General features: G+C 48.8%; 1 long non-coding RNA gene and 1 other non-coding gene across 4 annotated transcripts; one reads left to right on the forward strand and one right to left on the reverse strand.

The window, feature by feature from the left end:
• Nucleotides 1-15: 15 nt before the first annotated feature.
• LOC119280715 lies at nucleotides 16-16,257 on the reverse strand. 3 transcript variants are annotated; one of them, XR_005138158.1, is made up of 8 exons: nucleotides 16,124-16,257; nucleotides 1,631-1,757; nucleotides 1,423-1,557; nucleotides 1,232-1,338; nucleotides 1,059-1,146; nucleotides 427-572; nucleotides 167-216; nucleotides 16-78 (listed from the first exon to the last, which is right to left on the reverse strand). It is a non-coding gene; the product is annotated as an uncharacterized LOC119280715 (long non-coding RNA). The 3 variants fall into 3 exon arrangements; XR_005138159.1 differs by having other exon boundaries at nucleotides 1,059-1,137; nucleotides 1,423-1,757; XR_005138157.1 differs by having other exon boundaries at nucleotides 1,423-1,757.
• An 866-nt stretch (nucleotides 16,258-17,123) lies between these two features.
• TRNAD-GUC lies at nucleotides 17,124-17,195 on the forward strand. Its single transcript has one exon. It is a non-coding gene; the product is annotated as a tRNA-Asp (tRNA).
• The last annotated feature ends 2,438 nt before the right edge of the window (nucleotides 17,196-19,633 follow it).

Below are 19,633 nucleotides of genomic sequence, written 5' to 3' on the forward strand. Positions count from 1 at the left end.
GGAGTAGAGGAGCGACGGGGGAGTACCTGTGGTACATCAATCATATTTAAGCAATCTTCATATGTAGGCTCCCAGAACCTATGCAAACAACAAAAATAAATGGCATATAAGATCACCAATGTACAGACAAATAAATTTGAGGCATTATTATAAAACTCAAGCATACTTTGATTTGGGCATTCCTTTGTCATAAGCCTATTGAAATTCACTCTCACCCTGAAATAAAATAGAGCAGACCAAATTAACTCTGGAGGTATAAAAGAATTTCGCGCACCTTCTGGTACTTCTAATTTTCTTATATTCTTTCTAATGGCACTATTCCCAACTCAGTATATCCAACACAATGTGATTCCAATCACAGAAAACATAGTAAACAACAATATTGAACAACACAAAATACAAAAGGTATAAAAGAATTCCGCACACCTTCTGGTAGTGTACGTGACAATTTTTTCCAAGCGAAATATCCAGATTGAAACAATTCCATAATCCATCTGTTGCTGATGCAAAGATGAGTAACTGCTTGTTGCTGATGCCGTCAGTCACGCTACAACCGCCATCGCCGCTTCAACCTGGCCATGGACGGATGCATGACAACAGGCCGATTCAAGAAAAGGCCGCAACTCAAAATATGCACAGAAAAAGCCGCATCTCAAAATATGTAGGAATTAACCCTCTAGCTAAGAAAATAACGGCAATCGGCTAGAATAAAAGGAACCAAGGACCTTGATAATCACCAATCATTAAATCTGGAACTTGATTTACATATGTCTTTAATCTCCATCAGCAAACAGAATTTCATTGGTTTATATACATTATCTCCAAACTGAATGTCTGGAAGTTACAGGATGGCAGAAACAGAAAGGAGCAGAGCATCTCAACAGTTAGCATAACATGAATGGCAGTACGTGGTGTACATGTTAATCATCACCATGTATACGCTTCAATCAATCATGTAGAAACCCTCTAGCCAAGAAAATAATGGTTTAATCTACATATATAGCCTTCTCCAAGATTTTGTCTAATCACACAGTAAAAATCACAACATGTAAATGCACCTGGAGCATCGGAGCGAGTAGCATGTTACGCCCCTCCTAGCGAAGGAGTGACAGGCGAGCAACGCATTCAGCGTGTATCCTACAAAATCTGAAATTGACATCCTCTCACTTGAAATTGGTCGCACATTACTTGATCCTAAAAACACATAGGTAATAATATATTTTGGAGGTACCAGTTGGATGAGTTCACTGTCGTCTGGAGCGGCTGGCCTTCTCAAAGAGCATGAACAACACATCCATCTCATTAATTGACACTTGATTCAACCGAAAAAATTGGAACCTGAATCATACAAATCAAACTGTAGTAAGAAATAAATTAGGAGGAGGAGCTCAGTGAAGAGGTGCAAGATGAGAAGGATCTCACGGTGGGAGGTGCAGGCCTTCGGCTACCTTCATAGGAGCAGGGTAGCAAACTCTTGTCGTCAGTGGTGGATCTCAACTTGGACAAATTATCAAGCAGCCATCATTTAAGATTCAAAACCTAGTGTCCGGTTGGGAACTTTTAACGGGAGTATCTAATCAGCAGTGTTCCTCTCATCCTCTGAATAAAAGGAGAGCAGTTGGTGGCAAACCTTGATGCGCTCACCAGTAAAGGCAGACGCGCGTGGCTGTTATGAGCGCTTCGCATCAAGCACTCCTCGCCTTGCACTTCTACCCCCGCCGCTCCTCGATCGAGCCGGTAAATCCATCTCCGAACAACTACATCAGAAATTATGCTTATAATTGTGATGACATCTTCAGGATTAAGCAAGAAATCAGGAGCAGAACTGTCATTGTCTTAAATAAAGTGAGTGTCCACCGACACAAAAGCATTATTATTAGTTCAAGAGAAGTCGCGAGTTTATTTATGTAGAGAGAAAAATCCAAGTAGCACTTAATGCACAACCATTGAGAATTACAGAAGCGAAGCATGTATAAACAACATCCAATATAATCTCACATTGCAGGAGAGAGTCACAACATGTACTCTTGCACGAAATTGGACCAGAAGTTCCTAGCATCAGTAGTTGTATACATCGAGCAAAATGTCTCTTGTAAGAAAGAGATGAATCACATGGTCAGCTGAGCACCGCGAGGAAAGCAGCAGCGCAACCTCACAAACGACAATAGTTCTACGCCTAAGATTGCTAGTCCAGTTCAATCAGAAAACATACATGTACATGTACAGCTACGAATCCTGCCCAACAGGAGAAGAAATTTTTCGCCCAAATTGATTTAGCACATCCCAAAAACTAAATACTGTGCTATCCTCCTCCTCGAAATAGGCTTTCGCCCCGCTATATAGATATAGCAACCACACGATACAACTGATAGTCCGATGCTGGGGCAAACAGCACAAGCAAGCCCAAAAGAAATAACAGAGAAAGAAAAAGAACCTAATGACAACAGAGTCGGGTCGACAAAAACGATGGTGACCCGCAACCGCTGCGCCTGCCGGAGAATTTCCACCACGCTCCTAGCACTTCGAACCGCCGCATACCAAGCAACACCTTCAGGAAGGAACGCGACGATGTCGACGCTGTTGCCCGGACTGGTCCTAGGGTTTCCCCCGGTACACGGAGGGGCGTGTGGAAGAGGTAAGCCCGGCGCCCTTCAGGAAGGACCGGTGGCGCCCGCGGGCGTCACCGCGTCGGTGCCGGCCAAGCCGACAGGGATTTCTCCCGTCTGCCACACATCCACATCCCCGGCCGCTCCGTCGCACTCCACCAATCTTGCCGCCCACCAACATGCGCCACCACGGTCTTAAGATCACCACCGCCGTCTCACCATGGAAAGAGAAGCGAGACCGACGAATCTGAGAGGGGACAGCCGGGAACAAGGAGCGGCAAAAATCAGTAGCCACGCGGGAGGGGACAACCTCCACCGCCCTTGGCGGTCACCGGCCGGACGCAGCAATAGGAGCACACCAGGCCCACGGCCCGACCGATCCAAAAAGGACTCGTGAAGCTCTCGTCACCACGCTGCAGTTAGCGCGCCACCGTCTTCGCAACCCCCCGCACGAGCAGCACCTCCGTCCGTCGAAGCCGTCGCACACGACCAAGCGGCGAAGCGAAACCGACGAGGCCGAGAGGAGACAACCGGGAACGATGAGCGGCAAAATCGGCAGCCACACGGGAGGGGACGACCTCCACGGCCCATGGCGGTCACCGGCCGGACGCAGCAAGGAGAGCACACCTGGCCCACGGCCCGGCCGAGCCAGATAGGGCTCGTGAAGCTCCCATTGCCGCGCTGCAGTGCGCGTGCCTCCGTCTCCGCAACCCCCCGCACGAGCCGCTCCTCCGTCCGTCGGTGCCGCCGGCCAGGCCCGCCCAGACCCAGATGGGGCCCAAAAGGGCCCAGATCTGGCCAGAAGGGCACCGCCGCCTGTCGCCGCGCCAGCCCACAGCCAAGTGGCTGTGCCGCCGCCGGAACCACGGTTGCCCGAGAAACACCACCGCACACCCGCGATGGGGAAGGAAGATCACCCGCAGCACCACCGGAGGACCGAAGCCGGGCCCCCGCCACCACCACGGGGCACAGCCGCCGCGGGCCAAGCCCCCATCCACCGCCGCAGCACCGCAGCGCGCCGTCGGCCGGAGAAGGAGCCGCCTCGCCGCCGGACCCTGTGCACGTCCGACGCCACCGCCCAGGGAGGGAGCCCCGCGCCCACCAGCACCAAGACGTGGAGGTGAAAGGATCGATATGGTTGACTAGAGGGGGGGTGAATAGGCAACTAACAATTTTTAGACTTTTCTTTAACAAATTAAAACTTGCAATGAAATAGGTTGTCTAGATGTGCAACTACGTGGACAACCTATATGATGCAAAGACAATAAGCACACAAGCAAGCAATGGATATAACTCAAGTAAGCTTGCAAAAGTAAAGGGACAAGATAACCAAGAGTGGAGCCGGTGGAGACGAGGATGTGTTACCGAAGTTCCTTCCTTTTAAAGGGAAGTACGTCTCCGTTAGAGCGGTGTGGAGGCACAATGCTCCCCAAGAAGCCACTAGGGCCACCGTAATCTCCTCACGCCCTCACACAATGCGAGATGCCGTGATTCCATTGTTGGAGCCCTTGAAGGCGGCAACCAGACCTTTACAAACAAGATTGGGGCAATCTCCACAACACTTGGAGGCTCCCAACAACACCACGAAGCTTCACCACAATGGAGTATGGCTTCGAGGTGACCTCAACCGTCTAGGGTGCTCAACACCCAAGAGTAACAAGATCCGCTAGGGATAAGTGGGGGGAATCAAATTTCTCTTGGTGGAAGTGTAGATCTGGGCCTTCTCAACCAATCCCGAGCAAATCAACAAGTTTGATTGGCTAGGGAGAGAGATCGGGCGAAAATGGAGCTTGGAGCAACAATGGAGCTTTGGGGGAAAGAGGTAGGTCAACTTTGGGGAAGAAGACCCCTTTATATAGTGGGAAGAACAATCCAACTGTTATCCCACTCACCAGCCCCGCACAGAGCGGTACTACCGCTGGGGAAGGGCGGTACTACCGCTCCGGGCGGTACTACCGCTCGACCCAACGGTACTGCCGCGCTGCCTGGGGCCCTGACCCCAGGGCGGTACTACCGCTCCGGGCGGTACTACCGCTCAGACCCAGCGGTACTGCCGCGCTGCCCAGGGCCCTGTCACCAGGGAGGTACTACCGCTAGGGAAGGGCGGTACTACCGCTTAGAGCGGTACTACCGCCCCGACACGAAAAATTCGTTCGAGAATCGAGGCGGAAGTAGCCCAGACGCACAGCGGTACTATGGCCGAAACACCCAAGCGGTACTACCGCTCAGAGAGCGGTACTACCGCTATGGAGTTTCGCGGTACTACCGCTGTGGACGCGGTACTACCGCTAGGGAAAAGCAGAGCATAGTAAGGGGAAAACAGCAGCTCCAGAGATGCGGAAGGAAAGACGACGGGTGTGATAATGATGTGTACGTGTGATTCCACCCAAGTCTTACCAAAACGGATCCCCTCTTGATAGTACGGTGACTCCTACGAAATTAGTCCACCAACAACGAAACGAAGGAGCTACACCGTCTTGAATTACAACACCGAGGGGAGGAAATCGTCTCGTGCCAATGGATGAATCTCTGAAAGAACTAACACACACGATTAGTCCGCACAAGCATTGTCATCAATCACCAAAACATATTGGGAATAAATATGCCCTTACAATCTCCCCCTTTTTGGTGGATTGATGACAATACGGGATTTGCATAATATGAAAGATATAGGATAAGCGCAAAAGTACAACCGTCCTAAAATGTAGAAGGGCTCCCCCTGGATGTGTGCTACCTAGAAAAGTGCTTTGGACTGCATGGCACGGATGCCAGGATCAATGCTCCCCCTACATTTTAGAGACCAACTACCTAAGCAAGATATGAGAGCAACATATATATAACAAGATAAGCATGGAACTCATAAGCTAGATAGACAAAGATAAAGATACGAAGAGATAAGGTAGCATATGTCTCACACCATATGACTCGAGCTTAGGTCTTACTGACAGAACCAGAACTTAGGTCTCACAGACACAAACCAAATAAAACAACAAGCGAAAGCACAAACACAAACGACAGAAGACACAAAACGCAAATCCCTAAACTCTCTCCCCCTTTGGCATCGAGACACCAAAAAGGAGAGGGAGTGATGCTACGGCTCCAGGTGAAGGTAAACGATGGACACCCATCAGATCTCAGAGGGATCATCTGCGGTGCCATCATCAGCCGGGAAGTGCTCAGCATCAGAATCAGTCCAGGGGCAGTGCTGCTGAATCCACTCCTCCTCCTTGGTAAGTTGATTCTTAGAACCACTAGTCACAATAGCACCCATCTGACGCATGAGCTCCTTGTGGCGACCTCGGGCCTTCTTCTCAGCCACATGAGTCATGTACTAACCGTGAGACTCCATGCAGAACAGCTTCTTCACCTTGATCTTGAGCTTCTTGGCCCAAGAGGGCTCTGCCTCAGAAGGCACGTAGTCATCATCTTCATCCTCAGCCTCAGCCCCAAACTCTTCAGTCTCCATGGCAGCAGCAGATGAAGGAACTCCAGTCCTAGGGGCCTGAGTGCCCCAGTTATCCTTCTTCCTCAGACGCTTGACATCGTGAGAAACCAAGTCTCCAATCTCCAGCACCACGTTGGGATAGACACGATCCCAGGCCTTCTCAATGAGCAGCATAATGAACGGACCATAAATCGGGCACTTGCGCTCGGAGATAGCAGAAACCAGCTCAGACCACATAACATGAGAGATATCCAAGGACTCTCCGGTGCTCTGCCCCTTCTCACGCTGACAGAAGAGAAGCATGTCCACGAGATAAGAGTGAACCTGGTCCAGATTCCCGATGCGAGGGAAAAGAGTTTCTCTGAAGATACGGTGAAGAATGTCCAGATAGGCAGGCAGCTCATAGGTCTCCTTCTTCGTCTCATGGTTGATCCTCAGAGTGCAGTAGGGCCACAGAGCTTGCTTGTGAGTGGCATTGGCTCGACGGTGGGGGCGAAAGCCGACAGCAGACTCAAGTCCAATATCTTCCACCCCAATCAACTACATGAAAGCTTTCCACTTGACTGACAGCAACTTGCCATTTGTCATCCAAGTCAGAGTCCTGTCCTCATCGGTCCCAAGGTGAACCGTGGCATAGAATTGGGCCACAATATCAGCATCATAGTCCTTGTTGAATTGCATGATCCCGAGAATGTTCAGCTGAGTGCACATCTGAAGAGCTTCACCAAAGTAGTCAGGATCATTCTCCATATGCTCGGTGTCGATGGAGTGCACATGGACATAGAGATTCTTCTTGGCTTTGAGGACATCAAAATAGATGGCAAACTGGAACCTGTTCCAAAATAGACGGTTGACCAAAGTGAGATCTTGGTCGACCTCATACGGGTTGCGGCGGCGCCTTGCCCAGAACTCCTAGGGCAGCATTTCTGGCACGGTTTTGCTTGGCTTTGGCTTGACCTCAGGCTTCTTCTGCAGTTGGGGAGGAGGTGGAGCACTAGAAGATCCTCCGGCAGGCTCAGAGGGCTCAGTGGTGCGGTAGCGCTTGGATGAGGCACGACCGGGGTTGACACGATGAGCCTGATGCTCAGGAACCTCATAACCTGGAACCACACACACAAACACGCAAACAACCAGAAAGAACGAGCGTAAGCCACAAACACGAACAAAGAGATCACTGAGAGGTTGGAGGATGATGGAACTGGGTAGAGGGCGGTAGTACCGTGACCCTTGAGCGGTAGTACCGCTCCAAGCAGTAGTACTGCTCTGGAGAGAGTGGTAGTACCGCTCTCAGCGGTAGTACCGCTCTGGGAGAGCGGTAGTACCGCTCTGGGAGAGCGGTAGTACCGCCCGAGGCGGGGAAACAGCAGTTTCCAACTACCGTGGTTAGATCCGATACTACCGTCCTACCAAATTCAAAAATACTCCAACCAAACACTAATCCAAACAGTCTAGAAGCATGCTCCATCCTACTCAAGCCTAGAACTGGACAAAAATCTAGAGATGCAACTGCTATTGCCCCAAGAACGCTAGATTGGAAATCTAGACAAAAGGAAACAGGGAACAGGGGCAATACCGGCATCCATGGCAAGAGGACAAGGTGGGGATCAATTCCACCGAAGGAAACGGAGAGGAGCGCCCTGGAGAGGGAGATCCGCCGGAGCCCTCCCGCGGCGCCGGTTGCTGAAGAGAGAGACGAACAGGGCGAAGGAGTGAGCGAATGGGTATGGGGGAGAAGAAACTCCCCCTGCGCCCGATATAACCCCCAGCCCGTGCCTCATAGCGGTAGTACCGCTCTGGAGGGCGGTAGTACCGCTGGGAGCGGTAGTACCGCTCTGGAGGGCGGTAGTACCGCTTCAGCAACCACGCTGCTTCTAGACCAACGGCTAACGCTCAAAAAGAAACGGAAAGCAAAGCCAAAAGAACGAGAGGACCGACGCGACAACACACACACACGACAGACCAGAAACAACTCAAACACAAACAACCACACGAAACAGAGCAAGCTCTGGCCTCTCTCAGGAGAGGGCGGTGGCCGGTGCCACCTATGTTTGAGTCAAATGGTATGGCACCGCGAAGAATTATCCTTGGGCCCATGACCAAAACTCGTCTTTGAAGCACAAGTACCATCAAAAATGGCTATTGTGAAAGAGTTGATCGTTTTATGCATAATGGGGGGAGGGAAGTTCATTGAGAGAACAACACTCCCCCTATGTCCATGCCTACATCTAAGCAAGATACTAAGTTGAGTGGGGTGGGGTGTGCAAGGGTTCAAGTCACATTGCTCGAATCAATGATATTTAGCTCATGCCTTAACTCGCGAAATCTTGCTTCATCCAAGGGCTTCGTGAAAATATCTGCAAGGTTATCATGAGTGTTGACATACTTGAGCTTGATCTCTCCTCGCCTAATGTGATCCCGGATGAAGTGATACCGAATCTCAATGTGCTTCGTCTTGAAGTGTTGCAGCGGGTTGAGAGAAATCTTGATGGCACTTTCGTTGTCACACCAAAGAGGCACTTTGTCACAAATGACACCGTATTCCTTTAAAGTTTGCCTCATCCATAAGAGTTGTGCACAACAACTACCGTCCGCCACATATTCTGCTTCTGTGGACGAGAGAGACACACAACTTTGCTTTTTGGAAGACCAACTCACCAAAGAGCACCCAAGAAACTGGCACCCTTCGGAAGTGGACTTCCTATCTAGTTTGTCTCCCGCACAATCGGAATCCGTAAACCCTTCAAGCTTGAAGTTTGCCCCTCTTGGGTACCATAAGCCAAAGTTTGGGGTATGAGCCAAATATCGAAAGATTCGCTTGGCCGCCACATAGTGACTTTCCTTCGGTGCAGCTTGAAACCGTGCACACATCCCCACACTCAACTTGATATCTGGTCTAGATGCACAAAGGTAAAGCAGGGAGCCAATCATGGAGCGATATACCTTTTGATCCACCGCTTTACCATTGGGATCAAGTCAAGTTGGCACTTGGTGGGCATTGGAGTAGAAGCCGGCTTGACATCACTTAACTTGAATCTCTTGAGCATGTCTTGAGTGTATTTGGCTTGGTTGATGAAGGTACCTTCTCTTCTTTGTTTGACATCAAAACCAAGGAAGAACTTCAACTCTCCCATCGAAGACATATTGAACTTGGAGGTCATGAGAGCGGCAAATTCCTCATTGAAAGCTTTGTTAGGAGAACCAAAGATAATATCATCAACATATAGTTGGCATACAAACAACTCCCCTTTGACCTTCTTAGTAAAAAGATTGGGATCGATTTGTCCTACTTCAAATCCACGATCTTGTAGCAACTCGGTAAGGTGGTCATACCACGCACGTGGGGCTTGTTTAAGGCCATAGAGTGCCTTATCGAGTTGATACACATGATCCGGGAAGTAGGGGTCCTTGAACCCGGGGGGTTGCTTGACATAAACCAACTCATTAATGGGGCCATTAAGAAAAGCACTTTTCACATCCATTTGTTGCAACTTAAAGTTGTGATGGGAAGCATAAGCAATCAACAAACGAATGGATTCAAGACGAGCAACGGGAGCAAAGGTTTCACCGTAGTCGATGCCCTCGACTTGGGAGTAGCCTTGTGCTACCAATCTTGCCTTGTTGCGAATGATGTTCCCATGAGCATCTTGCTTGTTCTTGAAGATCCACTTTGTTCCAATGACGTTGTGGTTCCTCGAAGGTCTTGGCACCAATCTCCACACCTTGTTGTACTCGAAGTTGTTTAGTTCTTCATGCATGGCATTGAGCTAATCCGAGTCTTCGAGCGCCTCATAGACCTTTTGGGGTTCAACACAAGAGACAAACGCATGGTGTTCACAATAGTTAGCTAATTGTCTACGAGTGCTTACCCCTTTCTTAGACTTCCAACCATGTTTTCCATGAGATGGCCTTGGGTGGTGAGTTTGGAAGCAATCTTCACGGCACGACGCTCTAATTCTTCCTCGGGTGAGGAAGGAGGAAGGTTAACTTGATCATCTTGAGCGCCGTCTTGAGCTTGCTCATGATCTTGAACTTGCTCGAGGGGGAGAACTTGACCTTGGGCATCACTTAAAGGTTCACCTCCATCTTGAGGTTGATCTTGCCCTTGGTCTTGTTCATAAAGGTGAGGGCCTTCACTTTGTTCTTCGGAAGCGTGTGGGTCTTGGGGAGGTGATGGCTCCACTTGAGTGGAGCATTGTCCTTCTCCTTCGGCCACAAGGGGTTCCTCAATGGGTAGGATATGACCAATACCCGTTCTTATTATGGCTTGGGGAGGAATTTCATCACCTACATCACAAGTACCACTTTGCTCCACTTGGGAGCCTTTATTTTCATCAAACTCTATGTTACACGTCTCCTCAATGAGTCCGTTGGACTTGTTGAGAACACGGTAAGCATGAGAGTTTGTAGCATAACCAACAAATATGCCCTCATGAGCTCAAGCTTCAAATTTAGACAAACGAACACCTTTCTTGAGAATGAAACACTTACACCCGAACACCCGGAATTACTTGAGATTGGGCTTGTTCCCAGTGAGTATCTCATACGGAGTCTTGTTCAAGCCTTTGCGGAGGTAGAGCCGATTGGATGCATGACAAGCTGTGTTGATGGCTTCGGCCCAGAAGTTGTATGGAGACTTGAACTCCGCCATCATGGTCCTTGTCGCATCCATCAACGCCCGGTTCTTCCTCTCTGCAACACCATTTTGTTGAGGGGTATATGGTGCAGAATATTGATGCTTGATCCCTTCATCACTAAGAAACTCATCCAAGGTGTAGTTCTTGAACTCGGTGCCGTTGTCACTTCTTATTGTCAAGATCTTTGCATTGTGTTGACGTTGAGCTTCATTTGCAAAGTCAATGGCGGTTTGTTGAGTCTCACTCTTCCTCTTGAAGAAGTATACCCATGTGTATCTTGAATAATCATCCACTATCACCAAGCAATACTTTCTACCCCCAAGACTATCAAAGGATGGGGGCCCAAAGAGGTCCATGTGGAGGAGCTCCAAGGGTCTCTTCAAGTAGATGATAGTCGTGGGAGGGTGAGCCGTCTCATGAAGCTTTCCTTCGATACAAGCACTGCAAACACGATCTTTGGCAAAACTAACATTCGTTAGTCCATGGACATGGTCCCCCTTGAGAAGAGTTTGCAAAGATCTCATATTGACGTGGGCTAAATGGCGATGCCAAAGCCATCCCACATCAACTTTAGCCATTAGGCATGTCGCGGTCTTAGTGGGTTGCTCCGAGAAGTTAACCACATCGAGACGTTCTCGACATGCCCAACAAAGGCTACTTTAAGAGTCTTGCTCCACAAGAGGGCCACGGTATCAATATCAAAGAAGGTGGCAAAACCCATGAGTGCGAGTTGACGAACGGAAAGTAAATTGAATGCAAGGGACTCAACAAGCATGACTTTCTCGATCGTTAGATCATGAGAAATGACAACCTTGCCAAGACCCAATACCTTAGAATGTGAGGCATCACCCCATTCGACATTGGTGGGCATAGATGGGATATTGTGCACGTCCACCACCAAGTCCTTGCTCCCGGTCATATGATTTGTTGCTCCACTATCGAGCAACCATGATCCCCCACCGGAAGCAAACACCTACAAGAGATCAATGCTTGGTTTTAGGTACCCATTGAGTAATGGGTCCTTTGATGTTAGTAACAAGGGTCTTAGGAACCCAAATAGACCATTCAATGTACTCATAAGGAGAACCAACAAATTTAGCATAAACATGTCCATCACTAGCACGGCACAACACATAAGAGGGGTTAAAGTCGCCGGCTTTGTTGGGAGAGATGGTGTTGCGCTCTTTGGCTTCACCACTCTTCCCATTGTTCTTCTTCTCCTTAGGAGCAAATTCTCCCTCCTTCACAAAGGTTTGCGTGAGCGGAGGAGGTCGATTGGTCTTGCTCTTCTTCTCCTTGTTCTTCTTCTTGTTCTTAGACTTGGGTGCGAACCCAACTCCCTCCTTGCCCACAACTTCCTTTTGATTGCTCAAAAGGTCATTTAGGTTCTTCTCGCCTTGTATGCATGACACAAGACCTTTCTCGAGTTGTTCCTTCAACTTGGCATTTTCCTCCACGAGATGCACATGCTCACAACATGGGTTAGTAGCATTTGCATTATCAATTAAGACCATGTGAAGAAATGTGGCCTTTTCCTTAGTTAGCTTAACTTGGAGTTGAGCATGAGACTCCTTGAGGGTGGCATGAGCACTCTTCAAGACCTTGTGGGCCTTGTCAAGTACATCAAACTCCTCCTTGAGTCCAACATGATCAACCCCAAGTTTAGCCTTCTCGGAGGCTAGAACACGAGACACAACAAGAGCATGATCAAGATCTTTCTTTAGTTTAGCATGACCATCGTTGTGTGACTCCTCAAGAGCCAAACGATGCTCACGCTCTTCCTCAAGAGCATTGGAGAGATCCGATATCTCATCGGCATAGTCACGACTATGACTTTCCATCTTACTGATGGTTTCTTCATGAGCCTCGATCATGTCATTGGCTTCACCAAGTTGTTCCAAGAGAGCAACGAAATGCTTCTTGGATTTGCCCTTGAGCTTACTCATGAAGGACTCAAATTCATTGATCTCCTCATTAGACCCCTTACCATTATTAAAGTCATCCGTTGAAGGAGGGTTGGGAATAATGGTGGTTTTGATGTTGGGGGTTACCTTGTTGGTGGCCTTAGCCATGAGGCACTTGGCGGTGATGTTCTCGTTAGGTGCATCGAAGAGAGACACCCGAGGAGTTGAGACAATGGCAACGGATGCCATGGCAATTGTTTCACCATCTTCATCATCATCGTCATCCTCATGGTATTCTTCTTGAACCACCAACCCGCGAGAAGGAGTCTTCTTGGTGAAGTTGTTCTTGTTGGGGAAGGACTTGGCTTTGTCTTTTCGAATGAACTTGCCACCATTGTCTTCCCGCTTCTCGTATGGACAATCCGCAACGAAATGGCTGACATTGCCACAGTTGAAACAAGTTCTAACTCGTTGCTTCCCCTTGAGGCCACTTGAGTTGTTGTTGTTGAAGTTGGGTCTTGTAGTCTTCTTACTCCAAAAATGTCTTGAGGCGAGAGCCATGTGCTCATGATAATCATATTTCGTGTCCTCGGGGTTGCTCTCCTCATCTTCCTCTTCTTCTTCTTCTTCCACACTAACCTTGGCCTTCAAGGCAAGATTGGACTTCTTTGCCCTTTGGGAACGGAGCACCGCATTGTCGGCGGTCTTATCCAAGATGTTCATTGCAACAAACTCATCCAACACTTCACCAGAGGTCATGGAGTGGAAGTCCGGTCTTTGGCGGATGACGGAGGACATGGCCTTGTTGTAGGGCATCATGGCCTTGAGGAACTTGCGTTTGATCCAGTTGTCATCCGTGTCCTTACTCCCATGATCTCGGAGTGCGACCGCAAGTTTGGTCACTCTTCGAAAGAGCTCACGAGGTTCTTCATCCTCTTTCATTGCAAACTCATCGGCTTCATCTTGCACCACTTCATAGTTGGAGCGTTGAATGCTAGCACTTCCTCTATACATACGCTCGACACACTTCCATGCTTCTTTAGCCATGACATGAGGTCGAAGATGAGGGAGATCTTCGGGAATGATAGCATCTTGGATGATGAAGAGATCACTCTCATTGAATTGATTGTCCACTTCTTCTCGAGGGGTGAAGTTGCTTGGATCATGAGGATAGAAACCTTTTTCAATAATTCTCCAAAGGTTAGTATTCACATGTTTTAAATGATGCTTGAAGCGATAAACCCAAGAATCATAATCTTCATTTTTCACATATTTAGGAGGAGGACCGGCATGATTCAAATGAGTAGAGGGGATCGGTCCTCTATACACCGGGGGTTCCACATGAGCAAAGATGTCGGTGCCATTTCTACCACTAGTAGATGGACTCTTTTCATTGTTAGCTTCCCCCTTATCGGAGTTAGCATCCGTCACCTTGTTAGTGGGATCACCCACTTTCATTGGTGAGGTAGATAGTTTAAGTCCCTCTAGAAATTCAGTAAACATGCTTTTAACCTCGGCCGTCATGGAGGTTTTCAATGTGTCTAAAGCCACATTGAATTCCTCGCGTGAGACCGAGGTTCCCCCTTCGGCCGAAGACGAGATGGGATTCACACCGGAGTGTTCCTCTGCACCTTCGTTGACGTCAACCATACTCTTTGGACGGCAAAGTCCTTAATAAAGAGACAAGGCTCTGATACCAATTGAAAGGATCGATATGATTGACTAGAGGGGGGGTGAATAGGCAACTAACAATTTTTAGACTTTTCTTTAACAAATTAAAACTTGCAATGAAATAGGTTGTCTAGATGTGCAACTACGTGGACAACCTATATGATGCAAAGACAATAAGCACACAAGCAAGCAATGGATATAACTCAAGTAAGCTTGCAAAAGTAAAGGGACAAGATAACCAAGAGTGGAGCCGGTGGAGACGAGGATGTGTTACCGAAGTTCCTTCCTTTTAAATGGAAGTACGTCTCCGTTAGAGCGGTGTGGAGGCACAATGCTCCCCAAGAAGCCACTAGGGCCACCGTGATGCCGTGATTCCACTATTGGAGCCCTTGAAGGCGGCAACCGGACCTTTACAAACAAGATTGGGGCAATCTCCACAACACTTGGAGGCTCCCAACAACACCACGAAGCTTCACCACAATGGAGTATGGCTTCGAGGTGACCTCAACCGTCTAGGGTGCTCAACACCCAAGAGTAACAAGATCCGCTAGGGATAAGTGGGGGGAATCAAATTTCTCTTGGTGGAAGTGTAGATCTGGGCCTTCTCAACCAATCCCGAGCAAATCAACAAGTTTGATTGGCTAGGGAGAGAGATCGGGCGAAAATGGAGCTTGGAGCAACAATGGAGCTTTGGGGGAAAGAGGTAGGTCAACTTTGGGGAAGAAGACCCCTTTATATAGTGGGAAGAACAATCCAACCGTTATCCCACTCACCAGCCCCGCACAGAGCGGTACTACCGCTGGGGAAGGGCGGTACTACCGCTCCGGGCGGTACTACCGCTCGACCCAGCGGTACTGCCGCGCTGCCTGGGGACCTGACCCCAGGGCGGTACTACCGCCAGGGAAGAGCGGTACTACCGCTCCGGGCGGTACTACCGCTCAGACCCAGCGATACTGCCGCGCTGCTCAGGGCCCTGTCACCAGGGCGGTACTACCTCTAGGGAAGGGCGGTACTACCTCTTAGAGCGGTACTACCGCCCCTACTACCTCCCTTAGTGCCGCAAAACCCGACACGAAAAATTCGTTCGAGAAGCGAGGCGGAAGTAGCCCAGACGCACAGCGGTACTACGGCCGAAACACCCAAGCGGTACTACCGCTCAGAGGGCGGTACTACCGCTTGGAGCGGTACTACCGCTTGGAGCGGTACTACCTCTCTGAGAGCGGTACTACCGCTGTCGAGTTTCGGCGGTACTACCGCTGTGGACGCGGTACTACCGCTAGGGCAAAGCAGAGCATAGTAAGGGGAAAACAGCAGCTCCAGAGATGCGGAAGGAAAGACGACGGGTGTGATAATGATGTGTACGTGGGATTCCACCCAAGTCTTACCAAAACGGATCCCCTCTTGATAGTACGGTGACTCCTACGAAACTAGTCCACCAACAACGAAACGAAGGAGCTACACCATCTTGAATTACAACACCGAGGGGAGGAAATCGTCTCGTGCCAATGGATGAATCTCTGAAAGAACTAACGCACACGATTAGTCCGCACAAGCATTGTCATCAATCACCAAAACATATTGGGAATAAATATGCCCTTACAGGAGGAGAGATCCCCCGCCGCCGGCCACCGCGAGGGGCTTCGCCCTGGCGGTCCCGGCCAGCGGCGGAGGGGGGAAGAGGAAGAGGAGGGCGCCCGCGGCGGGATCTGGCGCCGCTGCCCAAGCCGCCCGCGGGGGGACGGCGCGGGGGCAAGGGGGGGCTTATGCTGCCATATTTCATCAATACTGTGCTATCCTCAAAACGAATCTAATTTCGTGAAAACATGAACGAAATTTGAGCAGCGGCAAAGAAAAGAAGCTAACCTGGGCCACAAATAGCTTCCGGAGGAGGAGGGGGAGGCTCTTCCGGCGAAGGGAGAGCGCCAGCCGGTGGCTCGAGAGGAGGGGCAATGGGGAAGGAGGACGGGCGCGGCTGCGTGAGGTCATCTGGATCAGATGCCGACAGAACGCATGCCTTCCATTCTTTGCTGCACGCGTCGCCGGCGCGGAGAAGGGCCGGCTCGAGCTCGGCCACGGCCACCGCAGCGCTCACCAACGCGCCGATGGGGGACGCGCCGCTCCCGTCCGGTCCTGAAGGATCTGAGCTACAGGCTCGAGCTCGGCCACAGCCGCCGCCGTGCTCACCAACGCGCCGATGGGCGACGCACCGCTCCCGTCCGGCCCTGAAGACCCTGTCGGCTCGGAGGAATCGATCCCGCGAGGGGCGAATCCACCGGCCACGGGAGAGAAGGTGAGGGGATTGAGAGAAGGTGGGGGCCGGCAGCAACGGGGAGAGGGTGGGGGCACGGTGGGGGTGGTGGTGGACGACGGCGAGGGGGGCGAGTGCGGGGAGAATGCGGCTAGGGCTTGCCACGGGAGCTGCTGGCTTTTATAGGCCTCTATGTGAAATGACCAAAATACCCCGGTGGGGGCATGGTATTTACATTTTTATGTCATTACTTTTCATTCCAGCAGAGCCAGCTCGAGATCCGACGGCCCAGGTTGATCCAGATGCTGATCCGACGTCCAGAAACGCATCAAGGAAACCGATCCAACGGCTGAAAGTCACTGAGCTCTGAGGAGGCTTATACATTCATCCTTCTCTTATTTCTGGATTTTGCGGGTGATCTCTATTGTCTTTGATGTCTCGTAGACAGAGCAACTCTTTGATAGCTCCACAAGCATACAACGTTTTATGTGGTTCTACGCCAGAGCAGACGTCCCTGCTTTAACTCTTCGCTTCTATGAGATTTCACTGAAGATATTAATCAAACTCTTCATAAAGTATCGTTAAGAATACAAGTTTGCAAATTGTATCAATCAAGTCGTTGTAGTATAGTGGTAAGTATTCCCGCCTGTCACGCGGGTGACCCGGGTTCGATCCCCGGCAACGGCGAGTTTTGTTTCTTTTATGTAGTTCTGTACATCGATATCTTGCTTCAGCAAAGAAACAAGTTACTGAACCTCATCCTCCTCTGCACTACACGCACGCCAATCTGCATTCTTCCTAGAGTGGATCCAACTTTGCTCAATCATGCAAACTTGGTTGGTTGCCCCATTTCCTCAGCATCCGTCTGTCCCAATGGCAGATCGAATTTCGCTCAATCAATCATGCCAAGAATCAATCAGGGGTGAAAGGGCTCGGATGGGAGGATTTGCAGGGCGCGGGGCTGATGTGCTTGAGTTTCGAGCTTCTGCCAATGTGGTGTGGGTGGTAGGCACCATCGTCTCTTCTGGTTGGTGCTCTCCGGCGGTGTGGCGTCTCGATCCTCACGGAAGGGGATAGGGTTCCCCTTCCCAGTGGTAGTGGTGTCATTTAAACCGGAGACGCCTGGGTCTACTCAACGGTGGTGCTCTGTTGTCTTGCCTCTCGCATCTTTGTTTGGTTCACTGCCGCCTCCTCTTCGGCGTCAGACTCCATGAAGCTTTCCTTCTCCAACTAGTTGGGCGTAGACAGCGGCGGTGTTGCCGGCATGGCTTGTCCCAAATCGAGGTGGTCGCTCTAGGTTCACCGTGCGATGTGAGGGCGACATTCTTCTAGCTCTCGAGTGAGCTTCTCTGAATATCAACGGTACAACGCCCACGAGCCATGGTGAGGGGGTAGGGTCCCTCTCCGGTGATAGAGAAGGAAGTTGATGTGTTCCCTCCTTCCCTAGGTGCTCCTGGAGGAATGTCCATCTTTGACGGTTGGCTCACCTACACCCGGTGAACAGTATAATCAAAATAAATAGTAAAAAAGAAAAACATTCCCAAACTTTTCTACAAGCAAGATACTTGAGTGCACCAGGTGCGTGCAAAATTTCATGGATAAAGGACATTTGAGGAGCCCATGCCAAACAAGACAAAATCGGCTATGAATAGTCTGGGTTTTTTTTTTCAAACTTTCTCACATACTACCTGAAATTTATCTTTCTTGCCACGACCTCCTCGGATGTCCAAACTCCACCAAATTTGGCACGGACATCACGCATTCGGTCATCTTGCACCAACAAAAAAATTGGAAGTTTTTGAACTTTTTTACTATTTTAAAGAATTTTACTGTTCATGGATGGGAGCATCTAGACCTGGGTGCACAAACGCCGCGTCCTGTTGGGGATATTCAAAACGGTGTTCTCCTTTCTTTCGTTTTTGTTATGTTATCACCTGGTAATGGAACCCGATCCAATTTTGGATTGAATGAAAAAGAAACTTCTCAGGATATTTACGTGGCCACCTGACATTTCTCTCGGTACCAAGCCGGCTCTCGTTGTCGTCGTGCATGTCGCCATCGCCAACTCTGCAATTTTCAATCGTGATTTATATTAAAAAACTATTATATAAATTAAATATTAGCCACAATTCAATATTCATCTCAAAATTTAAATTTAAAAGATTTTAATTCTACAAACATTCTTAAACTACATACTTTTTTTTGCGGTTGCTCAAACTACATGCTTATGAGTTATAAAATTGTGCGTATAATTATGAAAATGTTTCTATAATTAAAATAATACTGATGAATTATAAATTTTTGTATTATTTAAAATTATACGAGCATTTTTTGTAATTGATATAAATTATTTAGAATATATGAGTATTTTTAAAATAATACGTGAACATTTTTTCATTTAATCTAAGATTGTATATTAAAATGTTTAAATTTACTAATCAACATTTATATGTATGATATTTATAAGACACGAATATTCAAACATTATTTTTGTTACTTATATATGTTTTCTAAATATCTTAAGAAACTAACGTGTGCAAAATGGGCTCCACTAACTGCACACCATTTAAGCCTAGCGAGCTTCTAGATTATAGTACATTAAGTTATTTATCTATACCGGACATTAAAAAAGGGATGGGTTTTTAAAAAATATATTGTTTTTTATACAACTTTTGAAACTATGGATCCAATTTAATAAATCTCAATTATATACCCTGATCGTCCTCCCCTATGCCGAATTGCGACTCTTCGTCCACACATGGGTAGAAGAGGCCCTTTTCGTTCATGTTTGGGCCAAAGATCCTCTTCCTCCGTAGGAAGGCCGAAGAGTAGGTCTTCGTCCACGTAAACTGAGGAAGAGTGGTTTTCCTTCACTTAATAGAGGAAGAGTTCATGTAACACATGAAAGAGTGGACATCCACCTAGCATGTGCACGTCCCCTATACACCATAGCACCTCTTGGTCAAACCATCGTGCCACGAGGACCAGATCGACGAGGAGAATCCATTCAAATGAAGAACCGCTTGAATCATGCATTGTGGAGGACGAATTTTGCCTTTCAATCTACATTGATCACCGTATTTCTACATCACCCTCAATGAGATATTTTTGAATTAATTGCACAC

The sequence above is a fragment of the Triticum dicoccoides genome, chromosome 3B (assembly GCF_002162155.2).
Source record: "Triticum dicoccoides isolate Atlit2015 ecotype Zavitan chromosome 3B, WEW_v2.0, whole genome shotgun sequence".
In the NCBI taxonomy this organism is placed as follows: Eukaryota; Viridiplantae; Streptophyta; class Magnoliopsida; order Poales; family Poaceae; genus Triticum; species Triticum dicoccoides.